Raw genomic sequence first — 13,194 nt, forward strand, 5'->3', positions numbered from 1 at the left:
TCTGAGGGGTGATCCCTGAAGATTTCTATCACATGTCAAAAACCAGCGTGGCTGTGAAATGTTTCTCTTGCTGAGATTCTCACATCTGAAAAGCCGCTTCTCAAGCCCTTCCCAAATTATTTCTTACATCTAAATTACTCTGAGTGCCCTTACACTTCTGTTGCTGTTTACCTAATATTTCATAAACTGCAACGGTTTGTCACTTAGAGAATTAAGTTTTCTGTGTGTTGTACAAGGGAAAAGAGCAAAAGGAAGTGGAGACCCTATGAGACAATTGAGGCTTTAGAAAAAATTACCAGTTTTTCTCTATTCTTGGAAGATTTAATTCTTTAGATTTTCTAAAGATGAAAAGAGTACTCTTTGGGCAAGATGATTGCCCAGTGGCTACTTTTTAATGGGATGTTAAAAAGTAGAGGGCTTGTGAGCTGCCATTTTTACCAAATATAGCTGGTTTATAATTTAAAAGAGCCCTACAGCTCCCTTGCTTTTTTTTCAGCAATTCATACATCCTGCTGCAGATGAGGTTTTTGCCACATGGCTTTCTATGTTCTAATAGATTGCAATCTTCTAAACTGGTTGCTTTGCACACTTTAAGAAATGGAAATCTTTGCAGGGGCATAATAGGGATATGCAACTAAGTGGTAGGAGAAGGAGCTTCTCATAGCGACCCTCTTGTTGATAGACTAGAAAGTAGTGGTTAAAAAGCTGTCTTAATATTTTGGTTTGGCTTTTTCTGCTTTCTGTCTTATTTTTCTGTGATGCTGAGAAGTTTATAACTCCACTGAAACCTTTCATTGCTGCAAAACTAACTGCTGTGTGTTATAGCAGTAAATGAACATTTTCTAATATTGCAAACAATAGTTTCAGAAGACATAGGACTATAATTAGCCCTTATGAGTTTTTCAATCAATATTTATTTTGCTGGTAAAAATGACTATTGAAATGGTTTGTTATGCAAGTATCCTATTCTTATAATTTCATACTTTTTAAATGGCATGATCTTCTATTCTGTAGTTTAAATAAATTTACACTGAAAAACCTTGAAATATGGGGGAAAGGAAATAAAAATAAAATGTTGAAATTAGATCAGTTTGCTTCTATTTTCCATTTGGCCTTTCAGTTCATTATCAATAGCTAATCTTTTGTTTGTGGTGTTTTTTTCACCCACAAAATAAGGTGGACTTCTTTTGTCCCTAAGAAATTTGGTATATACAAGAACTTTTATCTTTCTTTATCCTTTCCTTATGGATGAAAGTGACCTCGTTCATCCTATTGGGCATGTACAACATCAGATTATGGTTCCTAAAGGGGAAAAAAGCACCAATTTTTTCTTTTATTAATTAGGGCTGAAATGAAAGATAATAGATTCCACATTTTTCCAAGTGAGAACTTTGTTGCTTTGGTCAAGTTTGATAGACAGTAGGACAGTAGTTTCTACAATGATTTCTCTTCCTTTAAGGTTAACTACCAACTCCCTTTGTGTCCTAACTCACAGAAGTGTGCAAAATTAACTTAAGCTGGAGTTTGAGGTCAGTGTGCACATTTCAACAACTTCACATATCAGTAGAACACCAAGTTGTTTGAAAAAATTATGGCTATTCCTAGGCTATTTTACATGAATCAGGGATGCTTAATTAGGTGCCTATTTTAATCGTAACTTTTTAGATATGTTTGTCATTTGTTGTTTTTGAGTTCTTCTGTCACATGACTAGCTAAAATTTATACTGGCATTTGACTTTGCAATTCACTTAAAACACTAAAAGTTCTATATTCATCCAGAAAGAGTCTATAATGTATTTATTTTTGTCTTGAGTAAGAATATTAGGCAGATATAATAATATAATTTTGTTTCACACTTGGTGTTTCTTTATCTCTAAAATAAGCAAATGGGATTAAGAAACATCCAAGAAATACAACTACAACCATAGACTGTATGTATATGTATAGAATGTATACAGATAATTTCAGCTGCTATTATACTGTAACACATCAAATGATCCTTGTGGGTCCCTTCTAACTCAGAATATTCTGAGATTCTGCAAAATGTTGGTAATATATACTTCTAGATTGTTGATCAGTTTTGATCTGTTTGTAATCAATAAATGGACAGAGTTTCAATGAATTGAACAGTGTTGAATTTGTCTTCTAGATATTAATTCTACTTATAATTAAAAACTGATAGTCAAGCAAGTTAAACGAAAATTTTAGTCTCTTGGTTTATAAAAACTCTGCTTGTATTTGTGGTTCTGATCATTTTGCCAAAGATGTACATATTGTAATTTAAGCTGTTTCACTTTTGCATAATTAAGAGAAAAAAATTCAAAGGTAGTTATGATGCAAAAAATTGTCAGGAAAAATAAAGATGAAACCAAATGCTGCTCAGTTGTTTCAGAAAAAAACTTCAGACCTCAGTGAAAAGTAAAATCTCCAGATTATCTTTTTCCATTTTTTTTAATCTCCACCTAGTACTAAGTAAAGAGTGGTAAGATTGTCAAAGTTGGGGCAAAATTATCCATATTACAGAAATCTACATGTCTGTCACATCTCCCAGGTCTTTGGGGACTGGGTGAATTTAAGACAGAAGACTGCATGAAGGATCCAAAGAAGGCTCAGGAGACAATAGGATTGCTGAGGATAATGTGAATAATGGGATTATGTGTCTCAGTACTCAGAAATTCATGCTAGGATACCTAAAGTATGCTGTGTATCCTGGGCCTAGAACAGAGCCTGGATTTCAGCCAGATGCTGGATGTTCAAGGGGCTGCAGGTTGGAACTCAGCCTGAAGGCCTGCCCCCAAAAGGGGCACATAACCAGATTTGTGAAAGTAGCATTGTTTGTCTTAAAGCATTTCTGCCATTTTTCTTTCTACTTCACTGGAAGAAGCTGGGCATAATATCCTTTACTCTCCCTCTGGTCTAACAGGAAAAGCTAAAGATAAACAAGGTTGAGAAATGGCTCAATTGTCTGTAATGAAAAAAATGCACTTGGTGGACACTTTCATTTTACAGCTATCACCCTTAGGGCCCTCCTTATTCTCTCAACTCGCTTTTGCCGATGATTAAAGTCTTGACTGATCATCATTCTCTGAGGTACTTTTGTAGGATTTACGGCTTTGAAGTGGTTGTCATATATGCCACTATAGTACTTCACTTATTTTTTAAATCCCATCCTGACACCTCCTACAACCATATAGGGTTTGGCTTTAATGGAACTGGAATCATAGCAGCTTTGCCAGAGAGAAAGGGTATGAGAGCAATTTAGTACAAAGACAAACTTATAAAAACAGAATCACAGTGTTTCAGATGAATATTTCTGAGTAAATTTTAATTTTGTGGAAGTGTTTTCTGGGTTTTTTTTTTTCCATTACTGTTCTCGTGATTAAATCTTGATCAAGTGTGGAATGGAAGCTATGTTTTTGTTTTGTGTGCATAGCATAGGAACGTAAAACATTTTTAATAGGTTTGCTTCAAAGAAAAAAATAAACTCGAGTATTAAACCATGCATTTATAGAGTTTTTGTAGGAACACCAAAGAATATTAGAGGTGCTCCACCAGGTCAGGGGAAGATACTCCATATGGGAGCCTGACCAGGATGGTTAAGCCAGAACAACCCAGATGTGAAGCCAAAACTGAGTCACAGAGTGCATGGTGCTGAGGCAAATCCTGAGTTGGGAGAACTTTGCAGAGCCTCATCAGCCGTGATCAAAACCATTACTATACAAACTTAGAACAATGAAGTGCAAAATATAAAACCACCCCTGTGACAATATTCACCACATGAACTAAAATGGGTGAAATGCTAGAAGTCTCTTCTGGTCTCTTCAACTGAGTGAGAAAAACTCAGGCAGTATGCAGTACCTGGTCTGGGAAAGGAGCTATAATGAAGAAAAATTTTAATGTACTCTAGATTAAAGTTTTTCACATGAAAAGCCATTGAAACAGGGGCTGTGTCTCCTTAGCACATGCAAAAGAAAAGATATCCAGGCTGCAGGACAAATAAAAGCCTACTGAGGTCAGGGCAAGAAGTGACATTTTCAAACTCACTATTGTCAAGGTACTCTGTATATATCTGTGCGAGAGTTTAGCTAGATTTGAACTCCAAAACTGCCTGACATTATTATTTGAGGGAAGAAAAGAAGCACTATGTTCTTGGACTTTTTGCTCTATATTCTTGTGATAGTCACTCAAGGAAGCAAATCCCAGTGTTATTCCTAAGTGTAGTTGTGTTTTCTGTGGTGGTTGCTCAGTAGTTCCTCAGTTGAGCTGACAGAACGGTTTTTTGATAGGCTCTAGTGTATGGTGTTGAATCATCTAAGTTAAACCAGAGAACTTCTTTCAGAGGCAGTAGGGCTGGTGGTCCTTGCAGAATATAATCTGCCACAGGTGAGTATTATCTGCTCAAGTGGTGATGGTGAGCTGATTTCTGTACGCTTATCCTCATGAGACACCAGCAAGCAGTGCTACCAGTTTGCTTTTACTATGTATTGGGAAATGGGGTGGCTTCTTAAAAGTAAGAACTAGTACTTAATATCACTAATCCAAAAAATAAAAACAAAGACTATTTTAAGGATTTAATCATCATTGTGTTTAAAACAAGAATGCCCTGGCGACAATTGCTTGTGATCTTAGGTGAAGTAGCAGACAGGATAAAGATTTTCCTTCCCAGGATCTATTTATAACACTTGTTTTGCAAGCCACTAGGCTACATTTTGTACCAATCAGAGATCCTTAAGCTAGTCTCCAAGACTATCTAGTAATTTGATTTCCCACTGAGAACTGGAAAAAAACTCCAGCTGTGAACTGGAAAAAGAAAAAAGAATTGTGTCCTAATCTGATGCTAGAAAACCTTTTAAAAAGGTCTTGTTTTTACTGACTGTTTAAGAATGACAGCTTTAGTTCTGGCAGTTTCAGGGAAAGGACAGGAGAAAGAATTATGTGTTTTCTTGTCAAGTGTCTTACTCTAAATGCACTTGGTATTAAAGCTGTAATGTCAGTATAGCCTCTTTTGTCAAAGTTTCCATCTCAAATGCAGAGATGAGCTGCTAAATACTCCAGCTGATGTAGGTGACAGGCTTTGCCCTTCTCCTGCAGCACATCCTCCTCTCTATTCTTCTTACCTTGTTCCCTGTGTCAGATTGTCTCCCAGTCTCCCAAGACTTCCATTTTTTTCCTTTTCTCTCGACATGCTGTCTGCCATTGACTCCCCAATAAACGAAGCAAGGCTCCAAGACAGAATCTTGCAACTAACCTGCAGGCCAGTGTATCTGCTTCAGGGATAGAAGCACCATGAGATGGCCAGCCAAGAGGCAGCCAGCCACTTGGACTAGGTGGATGCCATCTGGCTTCCCTGTCAGCACCTATCTATTTGCTGGCCAAAATACACCAGCTCTCTGACTGCTTAGCTGTGGTCCCAGAAGGTATGTGCTGCTTTTTTGACTTGCATGGAAAGCTCAGTGTCTCGCACAGCCTATCTGATTTGGATTGTATTTTTGTCTGTAGTATGTGGCCTGTTGTTTTCATTTTGTTTATTCGGGTTATATTTAGGGATTGCTCTTCAGAATAAACTCTGTTTTATCATTTTTTTCTGAAGAATTTTCAGCTCTTTGTTGTTGCAAGTCAGACTTTCATGTAAGACACTATAGGCTGACTTTTTTCTCTCTCTCTTTCTCAATACATTTTTTTATAAAACAACCAATGACAAAATACTCATTAGATCTTTAGAGGGTGTGGGAAGAAACAGCATAGAAAATTCCACATTACAGCTTCTCTTGAACATCCAAAACTATTGGATTCTTTGACCCAGGCAGTTTAATGAAAGCTGTGGCGCTGTACCCTGTTCTATCACAAAGAACCTGTAAGTACTTTTGATTGCTCTTGTAATGTGTCTCTCTCTAGAAACACTGTTTGTGCTTGACATTTTTAATGTTAAATAGCAAGGGTCAAGGACAGAAAAACTGCAGTGAAGGTGATCTGTGAATTTCAATTTCTGTGATTTATTTTGTGCCTTTGGAAACATAATTTTTCCATTATTTGACTCAAATTGCTCCCTGAAACATTTTTAAACATTTTTGTTCTTCCTCTGTAAGCAACCTAATTTTTTTATTTTAAATTTTAAACTTTAATTTAATTAATAATACTAAATCATTGGTTTCCTATTGTTTTTTCAGATACCTAAGCATAACCACTTACATGTGTTGGCAGAAGTTTGTTGTTTTCTTGTGTTGATGAACCTATGTGAGTGAACGGAATGAAACAGTCAGCATGTCTGTGAGGAGATGCCAATGGCATCCTATACCATGGGGTCTGTGTTCTTTCCTGTGCAAGAATTGGTAAAAGCAAGGTGTTATTAGTGTCATGATATAAACATTTCATCATAGCGAAAGTGTAGTGCTATGTCTTACTGCTATGTGTTTTATGACAAAAGATGGGTGCAGCAGTCACCCTTAATAACGTGGTAGTTACCTGGAATTAATGGCTGGATTGATAGTTAATTCCCTAGGTAGAGCAAAGCACCTTCATTTGTGTCCTACCTAGCTTGTCATTAATATGATAATGACTGTGTTTAGGAAAAAGGATGCTCCTGTTAGAGTCATAACCACAATTGTTATGATAGAATCAGTCTGTTCTTGCTTTTTATATTTCTGAAGTCTGTTTAATCTGTGCATTAGTTTTGGAAAACTGATCAAGAGGTAATGACAAACTTTGTGCTTAAAAAAAAAAATCTCAAAACCCTCAGTAGAAGGACCGTCACGATGACACTGGAGATGTACAGAAATAATATTGTTTAGATAAGCACTGAAATTCTGAAGGAAAAAGAAAAAATTAAGGATGGGCCTAGCTGAGTGTCCCCATACACTCTTCTCTCACTGTCCCTGTAGAAAATTACGTGAAATGAATTTGGATTTTTTGACCCTACCTTGCTAAACTCATCAGTTTGCCTGAATTTAAAGGATGTAATTGAGCAAAACAAACCCTCATACATATACTCCCTTTGTCATAATTCACAGTTTCAAGTTTCAAGGCCAGAACTGGAATCTGGGAGTTTTCTAGGACAGATTCAGTGGAAATGGTATTTGTCAGTACCAGCATCTAGGGCTTAAAAGGTCTGGGATAGGGTCTGGAGAGTTTCTGCTCATTGAAGTCAGCATTTTGCAAGTTGGAGTTTGAGTTCTATAGAGAAGCTATACATTGCAATGGGGAACAGAATCACAACATGAATGAGAAGGCTGCTTTGTTAAAATAGGATTGAAGAGATTAATGCATTAGTAGAAAAATAATTATATTTCTCTATTGCTATTAATTTAATAATTTTGAACAGGTTTAATATGATAACAGGTGAAGACAGCTGATGGTGAGACATTGGGAGAGAGCATTTAGCAAGCCAGCCCCCTAAAGCTTTTCTATTTAACATTAAAATAGAGGTGGTTAATGTTTCTGAAGTCCAACAGGAAAAACAGCTGGTGTAAAGTCCCTGTGCTATAGACTGTGTTCTTCTGATATTGTGTTACCTTCTAGTCACCTTGTTGCTGCTCTTTTGATTAACTTTACATGAGAATGTGCTGTGTAACAGTTGGGTTTTCGTCAGAGAAGGAAGAGGAAATACATCATTGGTCAGTGGACTGTAGTTTTCCCCCCTTTTTTGAATAACTTGTTTGTATTGGAAATATTGTTTGTGGTTAGGGTAAGGGTTGAGAGAGCCCAAGAGCCTACCGCTCCTGGAACTCTGGGGCTGGAAAAGGCATGCCCAGGCCATCCCAGCAAGGGCTCAGCATTGCTGCTCCTACATTTTATCATCTGGACCACCCCTGATGATGAGGTTAGGCTTAGGGTCAGGGTAGTAGTAACTGTAGAGGGTAGGGTAATGGAGGTTCAATCAGCCTATGCCCCCCTGCAATGACTTCTTGTTAACCCTTGAGAACTTTTCCAGGTTACTTCAGCATCTTGATGGTCATTTTCATAATGCCTTTGGAGATAATTGTAAAATAAACCTTTGTCTCTTTCAAAGAAAGTTGCTTTACCTACTCTTCCTCTGTTTACTTCCTTGAGTGTTAATACCTAAATTGATTTTTAGAACATTTTCAGATATTTTTTTTTATTCTTTTAATAGTGTCAGAAAACTAAAAGTTTCATGTTTCCTCATATCCAAAACTTGAAATAACTAAAAACCCAGAAAAAAAGTCAGAGAAAATAGGAGAGAAATTGCTGTCATCATAGCAGTTGTCTGCTAAATCACCTTAGCATTTGCTTGCAGCTGGAGATAAGCAGTTATCAGTGACTATTATGGCATTTCTATTAATTGTTTCTGCTTATTCTCTAAAAGATTTTTTTTTGGAAGCTGAATGATTTAGTTTTCTGACAGCTAATAATAAGAATTAGGTAAGAGAGGACTGGCATTGTGCTCAGAAAGCCTTGCAGAACAGTGATGAATCTGCCATGGGGAATACAGACTCTCTGTTCTGAAACTTAAGAGACCATAACAGTACTGAAGGGAAAAGGAGCCACAGGGACCCTATTAGGGACTGGGAGTCAGATAATGGGAGAACGAAGATGAAGACTGTGATGATTCAGAAATGAACAGTATGAAGATTGTGTAGTGGGGAATGAAAAAGTGTAGTTGGAAGCGCAGCAGAGGACAAACTGAGAAACTGATACATCTGCTTGCATTTTTGGGGATAAAGGTTATTCTTGTTTTGGGGACAAGGGACGTTAGTGGCATCAGCAGTACTGTGATGGCTAAGGATAAAAATAAATAGGCTCTCAAGAGACTGGAGAACAGGATATCTGCAGAGAAATACAGGGCTTACAGAAATGGGGGCTTCCTCCATCATGAACAAAAGGCTAGATTGTTATGATAGCTATTAGTTACACAGGTGTTATAAGGACACACATAGAACACAGGAAAAGGAAAAGTGTTGTATGGACAGGGTTATGGCCCTTCCATTTTTTCTTATGGGCCCTTATTGCTCATCCTGTATCACTTGGGAAGGGAGCTTCTGTGGCTTTTGACATAGAAAAGATCAAGACAGAGAGATGTAGTGCTGGGATAGCAGGGAGCATGTCAAGGAACCACTGTGTGCTAAATGAACTTGACTGTCAGAAATGCTGAATGTTTAATTTCTCTGAAAATGTTTGTCAGGTATATAATTTTTGAGCAGTAATGGGTTTGTTCCAAGTGATGCACAGCTGGTGTGTTTCATCACTGCTTTGATGTGAAGATGCCATTTGTTCTACAATTGTGCATGTTTGCTGTCCTATTTTTTGGATTTTTAGCGATGTCCAGCCTTGGAAAAGTTCAAGAAGTCTGGGCAGGAGAATTAGCCATGGGATAAAATTAAATCCACCTATGTTTGTGAATTAGAGTTTGATTGTCTGATCAAGCACAGTTGTAAATTACACATATCTGTGGTCATATTAATGTAGTGATTTATATATTATTGCTACCATAAAAGTTTTGTAGTGCTGGTGGTGGACTAATGTTTTTTGCCTTTTGACAACATTTGCAATCTGAAAGAGTGGGGAGACACAATCCAAGTGCATAAGTATTTTAATCTTAATGATTTGCATGATTTACATCTTGCAAAGTGGAACAATAATTCAGTTTCCCATGGCCGATGCTTTGTGCTTGGAAGCCTACTTTTAAAAAATACACTTGGAAGGCTTTTTGAATGACTTTTTGTTCATTCATTGCCTAATATCAATGATGTGTGTGGTACTGTCAGTTACCCATCTCTGTTAGGAACAGGAACTTGTGGAACTTGGATAGCACATATCTATTGACATTTTAGTGACTCTTCTTTTAAACATCTGTGAGTTTGGCTTATGAGGCTGACCATTCAAAGTTCCAGCCATACGTAATGTGTATTGCATTTGCAGCCCCTATTCAAAGCCAGGTTCTCAACTGGGAAGGCAGGTTGCATTTATCATACCATCCAGACTTAGATTTTTTTATGTCCTTATTTTCTGTAAGTTCCCAATATTTCATTTAGAGGTGGTATCACTCCTTTTTTGTAGTATGCAAATGACACTGAAATCTTTGCTGTGAATCTGTGCGTGGAGTAAAAGGGTATTTCATTTAAACATGAAAAAGACGGTAGACATGCAGTAAATGCAGGCTGTGGTGTGATAGAGGAGAGCCTGTGATTCTTCAGGGAGGTTTACATAATTATTAGTAAAAACCTGCTAATCTTCGTAAGAAGAAAGTTATTACAGGGAGAGGTTTTGGAGACTGCAAGGATGGCAGCTTCTTCTGAACAGCCTCTAAAATCCTGTGGGAAATGAAATAGCTAGCAAGGATTTCAAGTTGGCTTGTTTTCCAGCATTCCTAATCTGCTTACTTCATAATAGGGATTGATGCAATAATATACCTTTTTTCTGTATTGCAAGCTGCTCAGTTTCAGTCCTTACAATTTATATTTTGGCATGAGAAAACAAAAGAATGCTGTCTTAGCTGTCCCATTGCAGTCACTTTGCCTATCCATGAAAAGAAATTGAGGTTAGAGAGGTCTGCTTAGAGGGTTTCCCAATAAGATAGAGGTAAGGGCTATATTAATCATGAAAACAGCAACATGAGAGGTAAAAATAAACGGATAGAATACAAACTTGTCCATATCCTTTCAGAATAACCTTAGCAAACCCAAATCTGGGTATTTTCAGTAATGTCTGGAGCACTAGAACAGTGGAGTTCATTGCCCTTTGACAGCCATTAACCCATTCTGACAGTGAAAGCTAACCATAGGTAGAGGCTTTAATATGAGAATGGATTTTAAGAATGTTCAAGTGCCGAGTTCTGTTTTGAAGAAAAAGGAGGGTGGGATGTGCTGTCCTTTTCTCAACTGATTTTGTATCAGGAATTACACAAATAACAGTAGTTATGCCTGCAAGTGTATGTATTCTGGAGGAGTAGACAAAAATAAGCATGGTTGAATAATGGAGAAATGACCAGGAACACTTGTAACTGAGAACTGGTTGAAAATCAGGAGTCTTTCTCTCAGTTCTATGTTGGGTGGGTTTATGGCAAAACAAAAAAAAAAAAACCCAGGGGTTTGTTGTTATCTTTTGAAAGTCTATTTATTTCATTTCTTAAGCTCAGAAGTAGTGGCCTGAATAAATCTGAAGCCATTTAAATTCTGATTTAAATCTCTTCCTTTCCTGTGCAGAAAAAAAATCTAAATATCTATTTTTAGTTAATTTGCATTTTTCTAAATTATTTATAAGCTATCTGGTCTTGAAAGGATGTATAGAAATTCAGTAGTGAGTACAATTTGGCCAATTGAAAACTGTATTTTATATAATTTTAGATTTCATATTTCCTGCCCAAACTTTTTTTGCTTCTGGATTAAAATGCATTGATACTTTTGATGCAGTGCCCTTGAACATAGCATTGAACATATTTGCTCTCAGATGTTCATATCTGTTAGTCTTTGCCACCTTTAGATTCTCCCCTTCTCTGCTGTCTCTCCCAAAGAGCCCTCTGGAATGCCATTGTGTTAAATCTAATTTCAAAATTAGCCAATAGACTTTGCAACATGTTAAGCCATTATGCTTCTTCCTGACCTTAGTTCGTAAGAGCAAGCATTGAATAGAATTTCTGCTACTTAATTGGTATTGTTGTCTCATACTGTGTTAGTAGGGGCTGGAAAGTAGTTCTTAGCAGGTTTTCATTGTAGAAAAACCTATGTGGTGTACATTCAATGGAGTTTCCAAAATCCTGGAAGAAGAAATTTAGCTATGGCTCATGGTGATCTGGAATAATTTTTGGTTAAAAAAAAAACCCACAAACTTATCTGTTTTGGTTTGTTAAAGCCATGTCTTTTGTGAAATCACCTTGTGAGAAGATGTGTTGGCTGATTGCTGCATTGAATTCATTGCAGAGCATCATGTGACTTTCTGTGTAAATCAGTGAGGGGGAAGGTGTTAGAGAGATTTCAAACATACTGTTTTAGGAGTGTTTAAAGTTGATTTCAATTGCATAGCAGATTTACATGTCGACTTGCTCTTTTAATTGCTTGTTGATTATATTTTTTAAATCCAAAATTGAGTTTGGGTTGCTGCTTATATTTGCCATGCAGGAAGAGATGAGTGCCACATATATAAGATGAAATCTGGGACACTCTTTCCTGCTCCTGCTCTTAAATCACAGAGAACATATAAGACAGCCTTCTGTCAAAAATCCTCAGTACACATTATAAATAAATATTACCCTGGACAGTCATAAATAACATTCTTAGCGTTTAATGCATAATTAACATTGACTACTAGCTTGGAACACAGCTGAATAATTATGCCACATTTTAAGACTATTTCTGTCTGCTTCAGCCACAGTCAAGCAGTTAAAATATGGCCAGTTTTTTGGGGTTTGGCACAGTAATATTTAGCTACAAATTCCCAGTGAGCTCTTTAAAAGTCTAATTAGTAGCAACCATTAGTGTTGGATTATTACTCTGGTTTAGGCACTAAATAAGCAGCCTGTTTTTGGAGGGTAAAGTCCTACGATGTGCTGAGAGTACCATCTACAAGGGTTCATTTTGCTCTTCCTCCTAAATCAGAGTCCCTTCGGTTATCCAGTGGTCTAAGTGGCTGAACCCAGTAACACTTAACTCTGCTGGGTGCTACACTGTGCATCCATGTCCTGATTCCCTGTGGCCAGGACACTCCACAATGCAGCAGGAGCTGAAAGCCCCCCTAGATCACATATTTGTTGGAGACCTGTGCTGAGGTGGCCGCTTACAGTAAACACACCCAAGAGTATTAACTGAGCCTGCCTGTATGAAATCTGGCGAGGTTTGGTGAGAAGACTGGTCTGGGAGGGTACAGTCCAGTTACTTCCATGAGTTTGTCCTCAGCACTCTCCTTGAGCAGTTCATTGGGCCACAACATGCAACCCGGCCAGGTTCAAAGGAGCAGGCTATCAGCTGCAATGTGATGTAAAGTGTGCAAGTATACAACTGGAAAGCCGATTTTGGAATGAAACCCTACAGCTGCATTTCTGTGTTTTAGCCTGTAAGATGCCTTAAGGGCAATAAAATGTCTAAATGTAAAGGGCATTGTGTGCCCTTGTTTCCTCATATACAAGTGTTAACTTGTCTGAATGTAGCAGGGTTGACCCAATTTAACATTAGAATTCTAAGAGATATTTTCCAGAGGTTTCAGTAAAAGAAGAACAGAGAGTATGGAGAACAAGATGCATGGATTTAC

The sequence above is a fragment of the Fringilla coelebs genome, assembly GCF_963513975.1.
Source record: "Fringilla coelebs genome assembly, chromosome: 6".
Classification (NCBI taxonomy): Eukaryota; Metazoa; Chordata; class Aves; order Passeriformes; family Fringillidae; genus Fringilla; species Fringilla coelebs.